The following is an 18,292-nucleotide window of genomic DNA, read 5'->3' as shown; positions in this document are numbered from 1 at the left end:
GGGCATGAGCCCTATGGAAAAAAAAAAAAAAAAAAAAAAAAAACATGTAACTCCAATCTTTGTCCAAAGAGCATCAGAACATGTGTATGTTAGCAGAGCCAGCAGGTGGCATGGAGGATAAGGTGGCTGGATTCCACATGGCTTGAAAACATGCCAGACACATGTATATGCCAACAATCTCAAGAGGAGAACGGAGGACAAGGGGTTGTGGTGCGCCCATTCCCCCGGGAGGTGATTTCTCACTTCCCCTTCCTGTCTGTCTGCTGAGCACACATACCCTAGAGCAAAAAATTAAAAAGTGTGTATTATATAATTTCCCCTGAATAGTGAGAAGTTGGACATGTTTGCATTAAAAGATAAAATCAGAATTCTCTTCATTTCACAACTGAACACTGAATCATGTATGGACACTAGGTGGAGCTAAAAACCAAGTAATCCAATTTCCCACTGTTTCCATGACCAGGAAAGTAGGTCAGTGAGTCAGGGTCATCAATTACACATGTATGTGTATGTGCCTGTTCCAAATGTTGGATTTGGCCATGGTTCTCCCAATTCATAATTAGAGAGGTCATCCTTACCTACCAGGTGATTAACAGTGACTAGCAAGGTACTTCAGCATATATAAATTTCTACACTGGGTGAAGATCAAAAAGGTAAAACAATTGCTTTCTGAACACTGTTATGAAGGCATGAAGGTTTTCAGAGATAGTAACTTTCTGTGAGCCATAACAAATTTAATTCTACTGTTTAATGTATGTATCATGAGACCAGATGGTGGCAGAGTGGTAAAACTTGACACTGCAAGACTGACCCACATGAGAGGTCCCAGGTTCATACCCAGAGCCCTCCCTCTGTGCACTGGGTATGCACATATGTATGATCCAGGAGCAGTTGGAGCTGGGGTGGATCAGCTGCATCAAGACTCTGTTGGGGGCCCAACCCCTAGTATACTAGACTGCAGGGCTAGAAGTCACATGCCGATTAGTAAAGTCTCCAGTCCAGTCCCCTCTGAAAACATATAGGATGTGTGCAAGTGTGCTCATGATCCTGGTGGTCTAGGGGACTGGAGGGAGGGGATTACGGAGAGACCAAGCCCTGTGGAGTGTGCTTTCTCTCTCTGTCTCTCATTCATGCACACGTGCTCTATCATGAATAAAATTAATAATAAAGTAAAAACTCTGCTGTGAGTTCTGTCTCTCTAGTTTATAGAAGAAATAAACCTTCTTTAAAATGTGATAATGGAACTGAAATTTATAAACAAAGTTTATTTATCTGAAAAGGCAAAATACTGTCTGCCTTTTCCTTCAAGACAGATGCAACTTTACGTATGGATTGTGCCTTACCTTGCACAAAGTACCTGTTCAAAAATGACCGAACTTAAGCTAATTCTCACAGGTGCATGCGGCAGATAATGCTACCATCTCCTTTTTTAAGAGAGATTTTTGCTATAGCGGGCACTATCATCTCCATTTTATAGACAAGTAAACGAGCTCAGAGAGAGGTATGGTAACTTGCTCAAAGCCTCCCCCCAAAGAGCTGAAGAAGCAGGCCATGAGGTGGTGTGTATGCTGGGACCCACCAATACAGTCAGGGAAACTTTGTTCTACTCCACGCTCTGCCACCCTCGCACATTAGACCACATACAGAAAAAATCCTCTTTCTTTCTTTCTTTCTTTCTTTTTTTGTAAAGAATTATCTTATTGGGACCAGCAGTTGGTGTAATGGCTATGTCTCTGAACTCCCATGTAGTTGACTATGGTTCGAGTCCCAGATCTGGTGGCTTAAAGTCACACCGGGCACGTGAGCGTGCGTGCCCAAGATCCCAACAGAAGAATAGAGAAGGGATTGTGTCCTGGCTATCCCCCCAGGGGGTGATTTCTTGCTTTCTGTCTCTCTGTCTCTCTCTTTCTGGCGAGCACATGTGCCCTATAGCAAAACCTCTCCAAAAAAAAAAAAAGAATTATTTTATTCAACTTCATTTATTTCAATTTGACCAGAGAGGAACAGGGTGAGAGAGAGAGAAAGTGAGAAAGCAAGTTGCCAGGTCCGAGACTTGAACTATGGTTGGCTATGTGGGAGTTCAGTGCCTTTAAGCACCATGCCACCTGCTGGCCCCCAAAAAAATCCTCTTTCAAGACCTGAGATTTTTTTCTGTTTGAAAAATGATTACAGGGTTCTTACAACAGTGTACTTTAGACTTAAATGCATGAAATTACCTAGAGATCTCATTAAATTACAGATTCTGGTCCAGTATATCTGGGGTGTGGCTAAGATTCTGCATTTCTAACAAGCTCTGAGGTGATGCCAATGCTGATGTTTGGAGGACCACATTGAGTAGCCTTCGTATCTATGGGAAGCTAGTAACTAACATCTGCAGGAGAAAACATTTCCCAGAACTGAGAAAATCACACTGGATGTGTGGGCCTATGTGACCAAGATCCCAGGAGGAGAATAGAGAAGACAGGATTGTGGCATGGCCATCCCCCTGGGGGGGGTGATTTCTTACTTTCCCTGTCACTGTGCCTATCTCTGTCTCTCCCTCTGGTGAGCACACACACCTCAAGGCAAAAACCTCTCAAAACAATAACAACAACAGCAACAAAACTGTATTTACATTGATGTTTGTGCTGCAGCTAACTGTTTGAAGCAGGACTTTGTTCCCAGGTTCAGTCTGTACTTGATATCATTTTGTTCTTCTGGATTAATTAGAGCCTATCAGACCCTATTGGGGGAATGAGGCTTTGTTATTCCAGTTATCAGCCATCAACATAGTCTTATCGTTTGCTATTAGAGCAATTGTTTTTCATTCTTGATTGACAGCATACCTGGCATCTCACACAAACTCCCCCAGATTTTCTATGTCACATCTGATATGAAGCTAATGTTTTCTGTCTCTGCAACATGGGACTGCCATCGTTACCTAATTACATGCTTATGTAAGCATTCTATTTACCAGACAAATAATCTTTCTCCTTTCTGGATCACTCTTTTATCTCTTTGCAGATTTGACTCATTTGCTAGGGAGTTATTAAATGACAGCATGCACTTAAGATCAATTTGTCTCAGAAATTTCGCATTTACCTTATGTATTACTTTATAGTTTATAAAAGAATTTTCACCCATTTTAAGTTCTTTCATCTTAAAACCTTAGTGAATTTGGGGCCTGTCAGTGACATAGTGGTTAAGGTAAATGGATCTCACATGGCCAACTGTGTGGTTCAAGACCCAGACCCAGCAACCTGAAAAACACGCCAGGCACATGTATGTGCATACCCAAAATCCCAAAAGGAAAACGGAAGAAAAGAGACCATGGCATGGCCAACCTCCCATGGGGTGATTTCTCACTTTTTCTCTCTCCATCTCTCTTTGTCTTCCCAGTGAGTGTATGTGCCCTATAGCAAAAGTCTCTCCAAAAAAGAAAAGGAAAGGAAAGTAGGTTGGGCGCATGTGGATATGTGCCAAAAATCCAGAGAGGAGAATGAAGAAGAAAGGACTGTGACCTGGCCATCCCCTCCTGGGGGTGCTTTCTCACTTTCCCTCTATGTGGTGAGCAAGTTAAACAAAACAAAACAAAACAAAAACTTAATGAATTAGAGAAGGAAGATAACAGGAGTCCTACTGCAGATGAAGAGACCAGAAAGCTGTGACGGAAAGAACAGAGCCAGTGTCCCAAACCCCTTTTCCTGCGTCACACTGCTTTCCTGCTATTGGTAACGAGCACGATTCTCTGGAATACTTTTAAAAAGAAGAAAGGAGGAAGTGCAGTAAGCTTGGGATTACTTCATTAGAGAAAAAGGGAAATAAGACAGTCTATTGAGCCAAGATGATGCCTAGGGAAATTTTTAAGTTTCTAGTGGCATATTACGATACTCTGGGTTTTTAGTTTTACAGAATTATAACCTCAAAGGTCATTGATGCACATCCAGAATGAATATCTTAGCTTTTTTGTTTCTATTTTGTTGTTGTTGTTTATTTTATTTTAAATATGGAGTCACTAGATGGTTTTAACATTGGAAGTTGACTGGGCCAGTCCTGTCGTGTGGTAGTTAAGGGAGCTGGATCCCACATGGGATCCACAGTGTGTGTACTTGAGAGAGAGAAAGAGACAAAGTGAAAAGGCACCCCCCCCCATAAGAATGCTCATGTTACAATCCATTCTCCATTTCTCCCTTCTTTTGGGGATTTTGGACACCCAGGCACCCTTACCCAACCATGCTTCATGAACTGGGATTTGAACCACATGGCTGACTGTGGGATCCAGCCACCTTAACCACCACGCATGGGCTAGTCCTGTATTATTATTATTATTATTATTATTATTATTTTAGATATTTTTGCTCTAAGGCAGAAGTGAGAAATCACCCCCCAGGGGATGGCTACGCTGCAATCCCTTCTCCTTCATTCTTCATTCTTCTCTTGGAATCTTGGGCACACACATATGTGTGTGAAACCCAGAGTTTCAAGTCACTGGGTCTAGGACTCGAACTGCCCATTGACTACATGGGGGGAGTTCATCGACATAACCATTAGGCCATCTGCTGGTCCAGGTCCTGTATATCTTAAAATAGGCCCTAAGTTTTAGGCTCAGATAAAGCACATTCACATCTAGTTCATTTTTTATTGAAATTTCTACTGAACTCTCATTGTGTATTATTTCTTGAATAATCATTTGTTCCCCAAAGAATGATGTTTTGGAGTTTGGTCTTAGTGGGCAATGTTTGGATGAACCCCAAAAGTTCACATGTTGGGATTTGATTGTATTGTAAAGGTGCTAAGTGAAAAGTTGGAGTCCTTCATGGTGTCCCAGGTGGCGCCTTTTGGATGGATAAGGTCACAAGGGCAGGCCCCTCATGATTGAGTTCTCATGGGTTTATAAGCAGAGGGAATGAAGCCAGACTGAGAGAGAAACCATGAGTGCAAACCACTCTGCTCTGCTGAAATGTCTGCCTTCTGCCATTTTGTGATGCCTTTGGACTTCCAGCCACTAAAATAGTTTTTCAAATAAGCCTCTATTTTCTTTATAAATCACCTACTCTCAGGTCCATTAGCAATGCAAAAATGGACAAAAAACAGTATGTGAGGAATTTCAGGAATTACAAAGACTAAGACACTGTCTTTTTATTTATTGGGTTGTCAGAAAAGTCATGATACATTTTTGCATAAAAATATATGTCATGACTTTTCTGACAACCTAATATTTATTCATGATAGAGAGCATGTGCACATACAAGAAGGAGAGGCACCCTCAACAGGGGCTCATGACGCAATCTTTCTTCCCTAGCTCTTCAATTTGTCGGGCTCATGGGCACCCACATGTGCACCTGGAATGTTTCAGATCCCCTGAGATCCAAACCCAAGGTCAGCCATGTGGCTTCAAGTTCTGCAGGCTCAGGATGCTGCCACATGTGTCCCTGAAGCCAGGCCCAAGACACATTTTTGTTGTTGTTGAGAAGTTTTTGCTATAGGGCGCATGCACTCACCAGAAAGACAGAGAGACAGAAAGCCAGAAATCATCCCCCAGGGGGGATGGCCACACCACAATCTCTTCTCCACCATTCTCCTCTCTGGATCTTGGGCACACACGCACACGTGCCCAGCATGAGTTTAAGACACCAGGTCCAGGACTCGAACCACGGTTGACTACATGGGAGTCCAACGACATAGCCATTACACCAGCTGCTGGTCCCTCAAGACATATTTTTGAATCATGAAAAGCTTGTTATTTAATAGACTGGTCTTACTACCAGTTGTTCATGTGTTGATTCACTTAAAAATATGATTTTATATTACTATGTGCCAAACACTATCCTAGGAGGAGAACAACAATAACAAATAAGACAAGGTCCCTGACCTTAGGACTTTAGTGGACCAGTGTATGATGCAGAAACAATAGAGAAAGGCTGCCCAAGTTACCAAAAAATCACAGGAAAGAGTCTCTAACTCAATCTTGAAGAGTCAGGGAAAGCTTCAGGAGGAATTGCCATTAAACTGAGCCTGGGGATCAGCAGGTGGCATCGTAGTTAAAGCACTAGATCCCACATGGCTGACTCCGTGTTTTGAGACCTGGACCCAGCAGCTTAAAAACATACCAGTGCATGTATGTGCATGCCCAAAATCTCAAGAGGAGAATGGAAGAGAAGGGACTGCATCTCCCCTGGGGAATAATTTCTCACTTTTCCCTCTCCCTGTTTCTCTCTGGCGAGTGCATACATACTATAACAAAAACAAAAACAAAAGAAATTAACCACCATACCAAACTTCTGGCCCGTTATGTTTGTTATGTTAAAAATTAGATAGCTAGGTAAAATTAATGTACAGAGTATGTGTGTGTGTGTGTCAGTGAATGGGAAGTGAAACTAAAAACATTGAATTTGCTCATAAATCATGTCACGTCATACTTTCAAAGGAACTTGGTAAATTACCATGAAATAAAGAAACTGATAATGCCTTTTCAAACATGGATCCAGGCCACCAAGTAGCATGGTGGCTAAGGCACTGGACTCCCACATGGCCGACAGTAGTTCAAGCTCTGGATCTAGCAGCTTGAAAATCACATCAGGCATATGTGCGTGCATGCCCAAAATTCTGAGAGAATGGAGGAAAAGAGATGGTGGTGTGGCTGTTCCTCCCTCCTCCAGGGGGATGATTTCTCACTTTTCCTTTCTCTGTCTCTCTGTCTCTCTGGTGAGTGCACATGCTCTATGACCAAAAATATTTAAAAGATCAACAGTTAATCCTTAAATTTTATCCAAATACTGTTGACCTATGTTAGAAGAAAAATATGCACAAATGAAAATAGTTTAATATTAAAATGTAGGATTGAAGATAGAACTTTCTTCTCAGTTTTCTTTATTATTTATTTATAATTTTTCTACAGGTCCTATGTGCTCACTAGAAAGAGAGAGACAGAGAAAGGGGAAGTAGGAAAGCACCTTCCAGGGATTATGGTAACACTGCAATTCCTTCTCCATTTCTCCCTCCTTTCAGAATTTTGGGCATTTATGCACACATGCCCTGCATGGGTACTTTTAAAGCAGCTGGTCTGAGACTCAAGCTGCTCAGTAGGACATATGAGATCCAGCTGCCTTTAACACCATGTTACCAGCCAGTCCGGTTTTCTTTCTTGCACCATCACGTTTTACACCAGCTTTCCCTTCTGATATTAAACTGAGAGAAGCTTCACCTATTCTTGAGATGGGGAAAGAAAAGAGGAAATAGTCAACAGTTGAAGTGCACTAAATAGCTTAATACTGCCCTTGAAATAGCTGTAAGGTTTTCATGGAATCCCCCCAGCCACTACTTGACTTGTGAAAAAAATTAAAATTTAGGAGAATTCTGCCATATAAGCAATTCATAACCATTAGCGACAACAGATCAAACAAGTGTACAGTATGCTTATGAGTCACCCTTAAAATACTGGTATTTTCTTCAATAAACTTCCGTAATAGGGAAAAATTATCATTCCAGACAAACTCTGGAGACCTGTTATCGCTGTGTAGATTGAGTAACCCTGGGAAACAAGGCAATCTGCTTGGCTAGACTGCCTAGAAACAGCTGGACCAATCAACTGCATGGAAACAGTTCTTGGACCAATCAGTTACCTAGAAACAGTATGTGGACCAATCTGCTGTTTTGTAAGAAGTATTTTTCCTAAAATCTGCCACTGCTGCCTTGCAAACCAAAACCAGAGAAGTGAAATGTAACCGAATGATTTCTATAAGCCCTCACCTGTCATAGCCGGTCTTTGACTGTTTGTCATGTAACTCATGACTGTGTCCCTCAATGGAATTTATTCTCTAATGAATAATTTGTTTAAACCATGCCATATCCTTTGTAGAATGAGATAAGGAATAAATAAATGCATTTCAAAACATGTCATTTTGTATACTGTAGTTGCTCTGATGTTGTTTTATATGAGGATTTTTTTTTCTTTCTATTTAGTTCTCAACCTGGGTTGCATGTTAGAATTACCTAGGGAGTTTTTAAAAATCTCGATGTGCAGGCCTCACTCTCAGAGCAGCTAAATCAGAATTTCTGTCATTGGTTTTCATTGAAGTTCTATAGGTAATTCTAGAGTGCATCTGGAAAAAAACACTGCTTAATTGAGGGCCAGAAGGTCACTTAAGGTGATTAAGAGCACTAGACTCCCACATGATAGACTGCAGTTTGAGTTCAGAACCTGGCAGCTTGCATTCTTGCTTCCCGCGTCCCCCACTCCCCGCAGCTCTGTCCCTCTCTGGTCAAACTTAAATAAATACATAAATAAATATTTATAAAAAAGAAAAAACACTGCTTAACTAAGGTGTTTTTTGTTTGTTTGCTTGCTTTTTGTTTGTTTGTTTGTATATTGAGAGGTTTTTGCTATATGGTATGTGCGCTTGCCAGAAAGAGAGAGATAGAAAGTGAGAAATCCCCAGGGGGGATGGCCAAACGGCAATCCCTTCTCCTCCATTCTCCTCTAGGGATTCTGGGCACGCACACACACAGGCCAGGTATGACAGTTTAAGCCACCAGGTCCAGGACTTGAATCGCAGTTGACTACATGGGAGTCCAGTGACATAACCATTATACCAACTGCTGGTCCCTGCTTAACTAAGGTTTAACAAGATCAAAACCTCCCCAAAAGCAAGGCAATTTCCTGTGTTTTATCTTACCCCATGCTGCCTCATACAGTTTTTTTTTTCCTGCTTAGAGTAGGCAATCAATTGATAATAAATATAAAAGGCGTTACAGAAAAGTACTTAAAACTTGGAGTAACGTCAAGATTATGATATCCTGTGAGAGCAGTAGGGAAATATGTAGTAGAAGTAAGAGCTTGTTCTTAAGGACTCAGAACTGCATTTGAGGTCCAACTCCATCATCAGGTAAGTTCACCGCAGAATGGGGAAGTAAAAGTATCTATTTGAGAAGGTGTCTCAGATAAGGCTTATATTAGGTAATGTAGGCAAAACACTTAGCTTGGGGCTTGGTACATGCTCCATAAATAGCCAACTGAGAGTCAATACAAAATTGTTGAGAGGACCCACTTACAAAACCATTTTTTCCTCAGAGATGATTGGTAACATGTAGTGGAAGGCTTAGACAGTAACCTGCAGTGACAGTAGGATCCTCAGGCCAGTAAAGGGAATGCAATCTAATCACATCTGTAACTTGAACATTTCAAGTAACATTATAGTAAAGGAAGTGTCATTGGGCACGCAGACTAAGGACGAAAACAACACTGTAGAGATAGTGAAAGAAAAGAGAGTTAATGGTGCCCCTCTAGCACACATAGAGAACAATCTGCCGTGGCAGGAGTTTTTGTCTCAGGATTGGGAGATTTTCCTGGGTTACTGGAATGATAAGCAACTATGCTGCTGCACCAGCTGCAACTTGACCCACCTAGTATCAATAGGCCGGTTTGGAGACAGGAACAACTTGGAGGACATCAAACCTGACCCAATTACAAAGTCCCTTAGACCTAGGAGTCAGAATCAAATAACAGCCTGTTCTTTTGTCCTCAAGAAATGCTTTTCAAAACGTTTTCAAACCTTAATAACATTTACATTTTAGTTAGTTAGGGCCGGAACTTCTCTTTTTGATGAACCTTCACTAGTCACTGTGATGCTGTAAAATATTTATTTCTGTTACCTAGCATAGAACTCCTAAAATTCCTGAAATGTCTAAGGTGATAAATGTCTTTTTGTATGATAATAAGTTGACTGATGGTTGGCAGAGGTCTGTAACTTCAGCAGGCAGAGTGAGAAAAGACCAGGTAGAATTACAAAGGTGGGACTTTTGGTCCTCCCAACTTCAGAGAAAGAGGGAGAGGCTAAAGGTAAAGTTGATCACCAATGGCCAGTAATTTAACCACTCATGCCTATGTAAAGAAGCCTTCATGGGACCAGCAGATGGTGTTATGGTTACATTGCTGGACTCCTATGTAGTTGACTGCAGTTTGAGTCCCAGACCCGGCAGCTTAAAACTGACGCCGGGTACATATGCATGCATGCCCAAGATCCTGAGAGGAGAATAGTGAAGAAGGGATGGCAGAATGGCCAACCCCCTCCACAATACGCTCCTGGGGGATGATTTCTCATTTTCTGTCTCTCTGTCTCTCCAGTGAGTGCACATACACTACAGCAAAAATCTCTCTAAAAAAGAAAAAGAAGCCTTCAAAACAAAACAAAACAAAGCAGAAAGACAGGGTTCTGAGAGCTTCTGGGAGCTTCTGGAGAGCTGAACACGTGGAGGTTCCTGGAGCATGGAACATCCGGAGAGGACAGAGAAGCTCCACATCCTTCCTGTCGTCCTTGCTCAGTGCATCACTTCTTCCGTATGCTTTGTAATATCCCTTATAATAACGTGTTAACTGTAAGTAAAGTGTTTCATTGAGTATTATGAGCCATTCTAGCAAACTAATCAGAGCCAAGGAGGGTGCTGTGGAAACTGAGTTAATGCTGGTCAATCAGATACAGATAGAACAACTTGGGGCTTGTGATCAGCATCAGTAGTGGGGTCAGTCTTATGGGACTGAGTCCTCAACCTGTGGGATCTGACCCTATCTCCAGGTAGGCAGTGTCAGAATGAATTGAAATAGAGGACACTCAGCTTGTGACCAGTGTAGAATGACTTGGTGGGAACTGAGAAAGAAAAGCAGTTCAGAGCAATCTATAAAATACACGATCCGCTGAAATTTGTCTGGCCCAAGAAAGGCATGAGCAATGTGGCCTTTGTTATGCCCACATCCATTGGAGTTACTGCCCAAAAGGCATGTTTTAATTTATGATTTTTACAGTAAACAAACCCCGACCCCTTCTTCATTTCAATGTTCTCAGAATTCATGATATAAAGAATAATGTATAACCAATCAGTTGCCTATGCTAGTTTTTAAAAATTCTTTTCTTTAACTCTATTTATTTATTTATTTATTTTATTTTGATGAGAGAGGGACAGAGTGAGAGAGAGAAAGAGAGAAGTAAAGTGAGAAAGCAAGCTGCCAGGTCCAGGACTTGAACCGCGTTCAGCCATGTGGGAGTCCAGCGCCCTTAACCACCATGCCTCCTGCCAGCCTATACTGTTTTAAATGTTCCGATGTAAATTCTTGTAACTTCACTTCTTCTTGCCCTTCTTTGTTATATAAACTAGCCCTCTCTGCAGCCATTTCATGTGTGCTTTTCTGTCAAGAGGAATCTACCCCCACCCATGCACACAAACATAGCAGGGGCATTGGTTCAAATAAACTTTTACTTCCCTGACTGCCTCAGGCTGCTTTAGGTTGACAGTGTGTGGGGAGAACCTCCCACACATTTGGAAGTAGAAATGTTTAGTGTTGATTGTTGAATAAGACATAAAAAAGAAAGAAAGAAACACTTGGTTCTTTATTCCTATATTCTCATACCTTTATATTTGCTTTTAGTTTTTCTTTGTTATTATTTATTTATTTAGTAATTTGCTATAGAGCACATACATTTTCTGAAGACACAAAAAAACAGTGAGAAATCACCCACCAGGGAGTATGGTCATGCAGCAATCTCTCCTCCTCTTAGGATTTCTGGTGTGCATGCACTCACACACACCCCATGTGTTTTCAAGTCATCAGGTCTGGGCCTCAAACCATACAGTTGGGCCATGGGGAATCCAGCAACCTTAACTGCCACAGTACCTACTACTGTTTTTATCCAAACTGACAACCTGTGCCTTTTCACTGGAGCAGTCTGTCCATTTATATATGGTATGATAAATAATGTTATTGGTGGATTTAAGCTCACCATCTTGCTGTTCAATTTTTTTTTTTTAATTGGGGGAGAGGTTTTTCCTATAGGGCCATGTGCACTCACCAGAAAGACAGAGAGACAGAAAGCGAGAAATCACCCCCCACCCCCGGGGGATGGCCACACCGCAATCCATTCTCCTCTTGGGATCTTGGACACACACGCACACACGCCTGGCGTGAGTTTAAACCACTGGGTCTAGGGCTTGAACCGCGGTTGACTACATGGGAGACCAGCGACATAGCCAACTGCTGGTCCCACGGTTTGTTTTTTATTTGTCACTTTTGTTTTGAGAGATTTTTGCTATAAGGTGTGTGTGCTCACAGGAGAGATAGAGAGATAGAAGGAAGAAATCATCCTCCCAAAGGCAAATGGCCACTCCACAATCCTTTCTCAATTTTTGGGATTTTGGACACACACATGCCCCCAGTGTGAGTTTCAAGGCACCAGGTCCAGGACTTGAACCACGGTCGACCATGTGAGAGTACAGTATCTTAACCACTATGTCACTTGCTGGCCTCAGTCCCCTTTGTTCTTTTTCTTCCTTTCAGGTCTTCCTTTGGGTATTTTTTTGTATTACAGTCTATCTCCTTTATTAGCTTTTTAATTAATGTTTTCAAAATGATTACAATATGGTATCCTCACCACATTTTACTTCAAATTGATATTATACCACTTCATGTGTAATGTAAGGGCCTTACATCACTATATGATGATCATTTTTAATAACATTTATCTTTTTGGAAATTCAAATTTTTATAAATATTCTTTATAAAACCCACCAAATGGGGACCAGAAGACAGCATAGCAGTTATATCACTGGACCCCCAGAGGGCTAACAGCAGTTCAAGTCCCAGACCAAGTGACTTCAAAATCATGCTGGGTGTATGTGCGTGTGTGCCCAAGATACCAGGAAAAGAATGAAGGAGAAGGGACTGGGGCATGGCCATCCCCCCCCCCGGGGGGTGATTTCTCTCTTTTCCCTCTCATTGTGTCTGTCTGCCTCTCTCTCTCTCTCTCTCTCTCTCTCTCTCAGTAATCACACACACCCTAAATCAAAAACCTCTTAAAAAAAAAAAAAACTCTCACCAAATGAAACACTTAAGTGGTTCACATTTCACAGTATTTGACTTTCACCACAAAAAAGAGAATAATAAATATTATCAACTCTAGTCAATGACGTGCATGCTAAAGCATTTAGAAATTAACTTATATTAATTTCTGCAACTTATTTTTACATGCATTAAAAAAAAAAAAAAGATGATGAACTGGGGCCAGCAAGTGGCACAGTGCTTAAGGTGCTGGACTCCCACGTAGTTGACGACGGTTCCAGTTCTGGACCTGGTGGCTTGAAACTCACACCAGGCATGTGTGCGTGTGTGCCCAAAATCCCAGAGGAGAATGGAGGAGAAGGGATTGTGGCATGGTCAACTCCTGCAGTGGGTAATGTCTCTCTTCCCATCTCTTAGTCTCTCTCTGGCAAGCGCATGCACCCTATAGCAAAATCCTCTAAATGAATAAATGAGATGGACCAATGAATGGATAGGTAGGTATGTATCTTTGTATGACAATGAGTTGACTAATGGCTGGCAGAGGTAGGTGGATATATGATAAAGATAATTAAACGTTAATTGTGGAATCTGGGTGATTCTTTTAATTTTTCTGTGTTTGAAAACTTTCATAATGACATGCTGAGTGAAAAAGGCTATCTTCTAATTTAACATGAGCATTAAAATTGAATGTATTTTGTCATGTCGATTAATTGTATAATAAAACTTCAAGAGAAGAAAAAAGTTCAGCACGGAAACTTGGTTCCGGTAGGGTCTCAGAGCCTCTACCCCCACTGGCTCCCTGACTGTCACATTTCCACTCTGGCCTGGATACTAAATTCCTAACAGTGTTTAAAGGCTGCACAGTTCTCACCCCTGCCTTCATTTCCAGTCTCATCTGGCACCTCTCCTCTCACTCTCTGCACTTCAAGAGAATGGATGACTTTCAGTGTCCTGAATTTCCCAGTGAGGCTTGCTTGAGACCTCCTGGCCTCCCCATAAGCTGTGTCCTTGCCTGGAGCCTGGGATTCTGCAGCCCCTCCCCTTCTTGTCCTCATCAATTAGATTTCAACTGAAATATCATTTCAGCAGTGAAGCAATCCTTAGCCTCCCAAACTAGGTCAGATTCCTATCCTGGAGGAACTCTGGGAAAGCAATTCACCAAGTCTGAAATTCTCTGAAGCCAGCACAGAGCCATGGAATTTCCTTCTCAAAGGGAACAGATGTCATTAATAGGCTGTGACCTTTGTAAATTGTTATTAAGCAAAGCACACCCCTTCTCTGAAATAAGATGCAAGTTTAATATCTGAAAATCCCTGATTAAAAGCCTATTTTGGTTTGGAAATTATGCTTGCTTTTTATATTATGTAACAAGGGAAATATGCTCCGTCAGTATCCTAAACAAGATGAGTTACCTAGGATGCACAGCTTCTGCTGCAGGAAGCAATAAGATGGGTCAGAACCCCAGCATACATACGTCTCATAATAGCAGCTGGGTAGCTTATGCCGTAGCTCATCAGCAGGCAGTATGCAAACCCCCCTCGCTGCCTGCCCCCAATCTCCACCACAAGCTCTCACAGGCAGGGTGGTCTCAACAACTTCAGAGCTTCACAGGTAGTGCCATCATAACTGAATATTGGTAAACCGAGTTAACAGGGAACAGAGAGCAGGTAAAAACCTTGACTGGGTCTCTGTCTTTTGGTGTCCTGAGTGCCTGTTTCCATCTAAGCAAAGATTCAGAGTAAGACGTGATTCCTATCAAAGCATGGAAGCAGCTCCAAAGTTGATATAGCCTAGAATGATCCCCAACTGCACATGCTCATAACTCCTTGAGCTTTGCCTTGTGCTACTGGTTTACAGTCATCATGGCAATGCTTATTTTCCCCATCAGAATATAAGCTCCATGAAGGCAGGAATATATCTGTCTTGTTCCCTGTGATATTTTCAGCAGGTAATGCATGGTATCAATATTTGTGGAAAAACAAATCACTGTATCTTCATTACAATACTATCTGTATGTCTGATTATTTTATGTGTATTCTTTACCACATTCATGCATTTATTCTGTAATTTAATCATCTACTTAACTAGCATTTATACAACATTGGCTAAGCAATGAGGAAGCAAATATTAATAATAAAAATTCCCTTGAGACCAGCAGATGGCATAATGATTACATCACTGAACTCTTACATAGTCGACCGCAGTTTGAGTCCCAGACCTGGCTGCTTCAAACTCACACTGGATGTGTGTGCGTGCGTGCCCAAGATCCCGAGAGGAGAACGGAGGAGAAGGGATTGCGGAGTGGCCATCCCCCGGGGGGGATGATTTCTCGCTTCCTGCCTCTCTGTCTCTCTCTTTCTGTCTGGCGAGTGCACGTGCCCTATAGCAAAAAACCTCTCCAAAAAAAAGATTGAAAAAAAAAAAAGAACTTACTCAACTAGAGGTCCAATGGTCCAATGTTTTGTTTTTTTTTGTTTGTTTGGTTTTTTTGAGAGGTTTTTGCTATAGGGCACGTGAACTCACCAGAAAGACAGAGAGAGACAGAGAGACAGAAAGCAAGAAGTCAGTCCCTACCTAGGGGGCGTAGCCATGCCACAATCCCTTCTCCACTCTCCTCACAAAATCTTGGACACACACGGATACGCGCCCGGCGTGAGTTTAAGCCACTGGTCCTGGGGCTCAAACTGTGGTTGACTACATGGGAATCCAGCAACGTAGCCATTACGCCAACTGCTGGTCCCAATCTATAATTTCATTTTCTTTCTTTTATTCTTTCTTCTATATGGGATAGTGGATCTTGAGTCCTGCAGGGAACAAGCAGGCTCCAGATTCCTCAATCCACATTTCTTTGCCTCTAATTCTTACATGTCCAAAGACAGGGAACCACAGACATGCCTTTGATGGAGAGTCTGATCTATAATATTAATAAATACATGAAAGATGGGATCAGCAGATGGTGTAATGGTTATGTCGCTGGACATAGTTGACTGTGGTTCAAGTCCCAGACTCAGCGGCTTAAAACTCATGCCAGGTGCATGTGCGTGTGTGCCCAAAATCCCAAGAAGAGAATGGAGGAGAAAGGACTACAGCATACCCATCATCCCAGGGGGTTGTGATTTTTCACTCTCTGTCTCTCTGGCAAGCACATACACCCTATGACATAAATCTTTCTTAAAAAAAAAAAAAGGAAGAGTAAACTTATTAAAAGTTTTAGTCCCGAACTGGCCCCATGGCCTAATGGTTATAGAAGTCAGATCCCACATGGCTGTCTGAGGCTTGAATATCAGCCTCAGCAGCTTGAAAAACACAACCAGGCATGTGTACATGCCTGCCCCAAATCTTCACAGGTTGGAGAATGGATGAAAAGGGATGGCAGCATGACCATGATCCACTGGAGGTTTCTTTCTACTTCTGTCTCTGTCTCTGTCTCTGGTGAGTTCATATACTGTCAATTTGAAAAAAAAACCCAAACAAACAAAAAACTAGACCAGGAACAATTTCTCAGAAAAAAAAATCATTTTATGTTACAATAGAAACCTATTATTTTAATATTATTAGTTGAATAGCCACCTAGAGACAATCAATTTTAAGGGGAACATAGTGTACTTCTACAAAGATTTATTTCCAATACAGATTTCCTTTTATAACTAAATGACTCACCAGCAAAATCTTTTAGAATTGGAAGGCTCTGTACTTTGCAAGACTGCCAAACTTAGTCACTAATTTATTCCCCTAAGTGTAACTTGAAAGAACCTGCTGTGTAAATCTGAATACTGTAAACATGTACACCAAGAACCTTTTAAAATCTAGGTTTTTGTTTGTTTGTTGTTGTTGTTGTTTACTAGAGGGTGTGTGTGCTCACTAGAGAGAGACAGAAAGAGAACAAAAGTGAAAAATTAGCCCCCCACACACCACCCCATGAAGGATGGCCACACCGCAATCCCTTCTCCATTTCTCCTTTCAGGATTTTGAGTATACATGCACATGCAGCTAGTATGTTTTTAGGTCACCAGGTCCAGGATTCAAACCGGGCTGTTAGCCATGTGAGATCTAGCCATCATAACCACCATACCACCAGCTCACCCTAGTTTTCTTATTAATGATAACTAATGCCTGAGAGTAGGTTCAGAGATTGGGAGTAGAGGGATTATGTGCTAAATTTCCATGCTAAAACTTCTACTAAACCTATATGTGAAAGATCAGTCGTAGCAGGTTCAGGAGGAATGGAAGTAGAGATTGGATCCTTGAGTAGGCAGAATTCACTTTCCAAACATAATAACAAAGATTGATGACTCTGGGCTGCGTAGATACTCCTGGAGTTCTTGAAATTTTCACAGGAAAGGGACCCTGAAAAAGGAGGTCTTTTTTTTTTTAAAGAGGGAATATTTTTTTGTTTTCTTTCTTTGCTCTGCTCCCTCTCTTTCTTTCTTTTTTCTGAAATGCTAGATGGTGCATGTGCTTGCCAGAGTGAGAGCATGAGAGAGAGAGGCTGCTAAAGAGAGAAAGCTCCCCCCAGTGGGGTGTGGTCATGCTGCAACCCTTATTCCTCTACTTCTCCATCTCATCAGGATTTGTGGCACGCATGCACATGTAATCCATATGGTCTTCAAGATGCTAGGATCAGGACTTGAACCACAGTCAGCAAATCAGCAGGTGTTCACCACGCCCAGCATTTTGGGTCATGTTTCGAATTTGAACAACAGAAATACAAGGTGTGGTGGCATGTATTCTCAATTCAAGAGGTTGAGGCAGGAGGAAATGATAGACAGAATAAAGAGACAACCCACAGAATGGGAGAAAACATTTGCAAAGTAATGAGAATACAAAGGATTCAAACAATTCAGGAACAACAAAAAGCTTTTTTTAAGAGATTTTTTGCGAGTGTGTGTGCTCGCCAGAAAAAGACAGAGACAGACACAGTGAGAAGGAAAGTGAGAAATTGAAGCAGGCGAGATTCCATCTTGGAGGAGCCACTCCATCTTGAAGGAGCACCTCCATTATAAACTGCTAAATTCCTATGACTAATATCTCAGGGCTGATAGCTGTATAAGATTTCTGCCCTCAGGCAAAATTAATGCCCCTACCTGGAACTACAGGGTAACCTGAGAACCCTGGGTGGATTAGTACCTTAAATAGATTAGTACTTTGAATAGATTGGTACCTTGAATAGATTAGACTTCTGCTTCTCTGACTCCTCCCTTTGACACTGTGTAGGGCGGGGTCTAAACCCAATCTCCACCCTGACTCCTCCCATTTCCCAATTCTCCCATAAAAGACCTCATCCAACCCCCAGTCAAAGCTGGAAATTTTGTGTTAACTCCTCTGTCCCCGTTGGCTGGCGTAATGAACAGTTCTAATCTGAGCTCTGCTTTCCATTCCTCAATGTCTGGTTTTCTACAACAAAATCACCTCCCAGGGGGATGGCTCTGCTGCAATCTCTTCTCCATTCTCCTTCTAGGATCTTGAGCATGCACACACACATGTTCC

General features: G+C 41.8%; 1 non-coding gene across 1 annotated transcript; it reads right to left on the bottom strand.

Annotated features, from left to right (window-relative positions):
• Nucleotides 1–15,583: 15,583 nt before the first annotated feature.
• On the bottom strand, nucleotides 15,584–15,713 carry LOC114009048 (small nucleolar RNA SNORA38). The gene has a single exon (XR_003550524.1). It is a non-coding gene; the product is annotated as a small nucleolar RNA SNORA38 (small nucleolar RNA).
• Between the last annotated feature and the right edge of the window lie 2,579 nt (nucleotides 15,714–18,292).

The sequence above is a fragment of the Tupaia chinensis genome, unplaced genomic scaffold (assembly GCF_000334495.1).
Source record: "Tupaia chinensis unplaced genomic scaffold, TupChi_1.0 Scaffold000444_1, whole genome shotgun sequence".
Lineage (NCBI taxonomy): Eukaryota > Metazoa > Chordata > Mammalia > Scandentia > Tupaiidae > Tupaia > Tupaia belangeri.
Note: the sequence above shows the minus strand (reverse complement) of the source record. Positions and strands in the feature narration are given on the sequence as shown.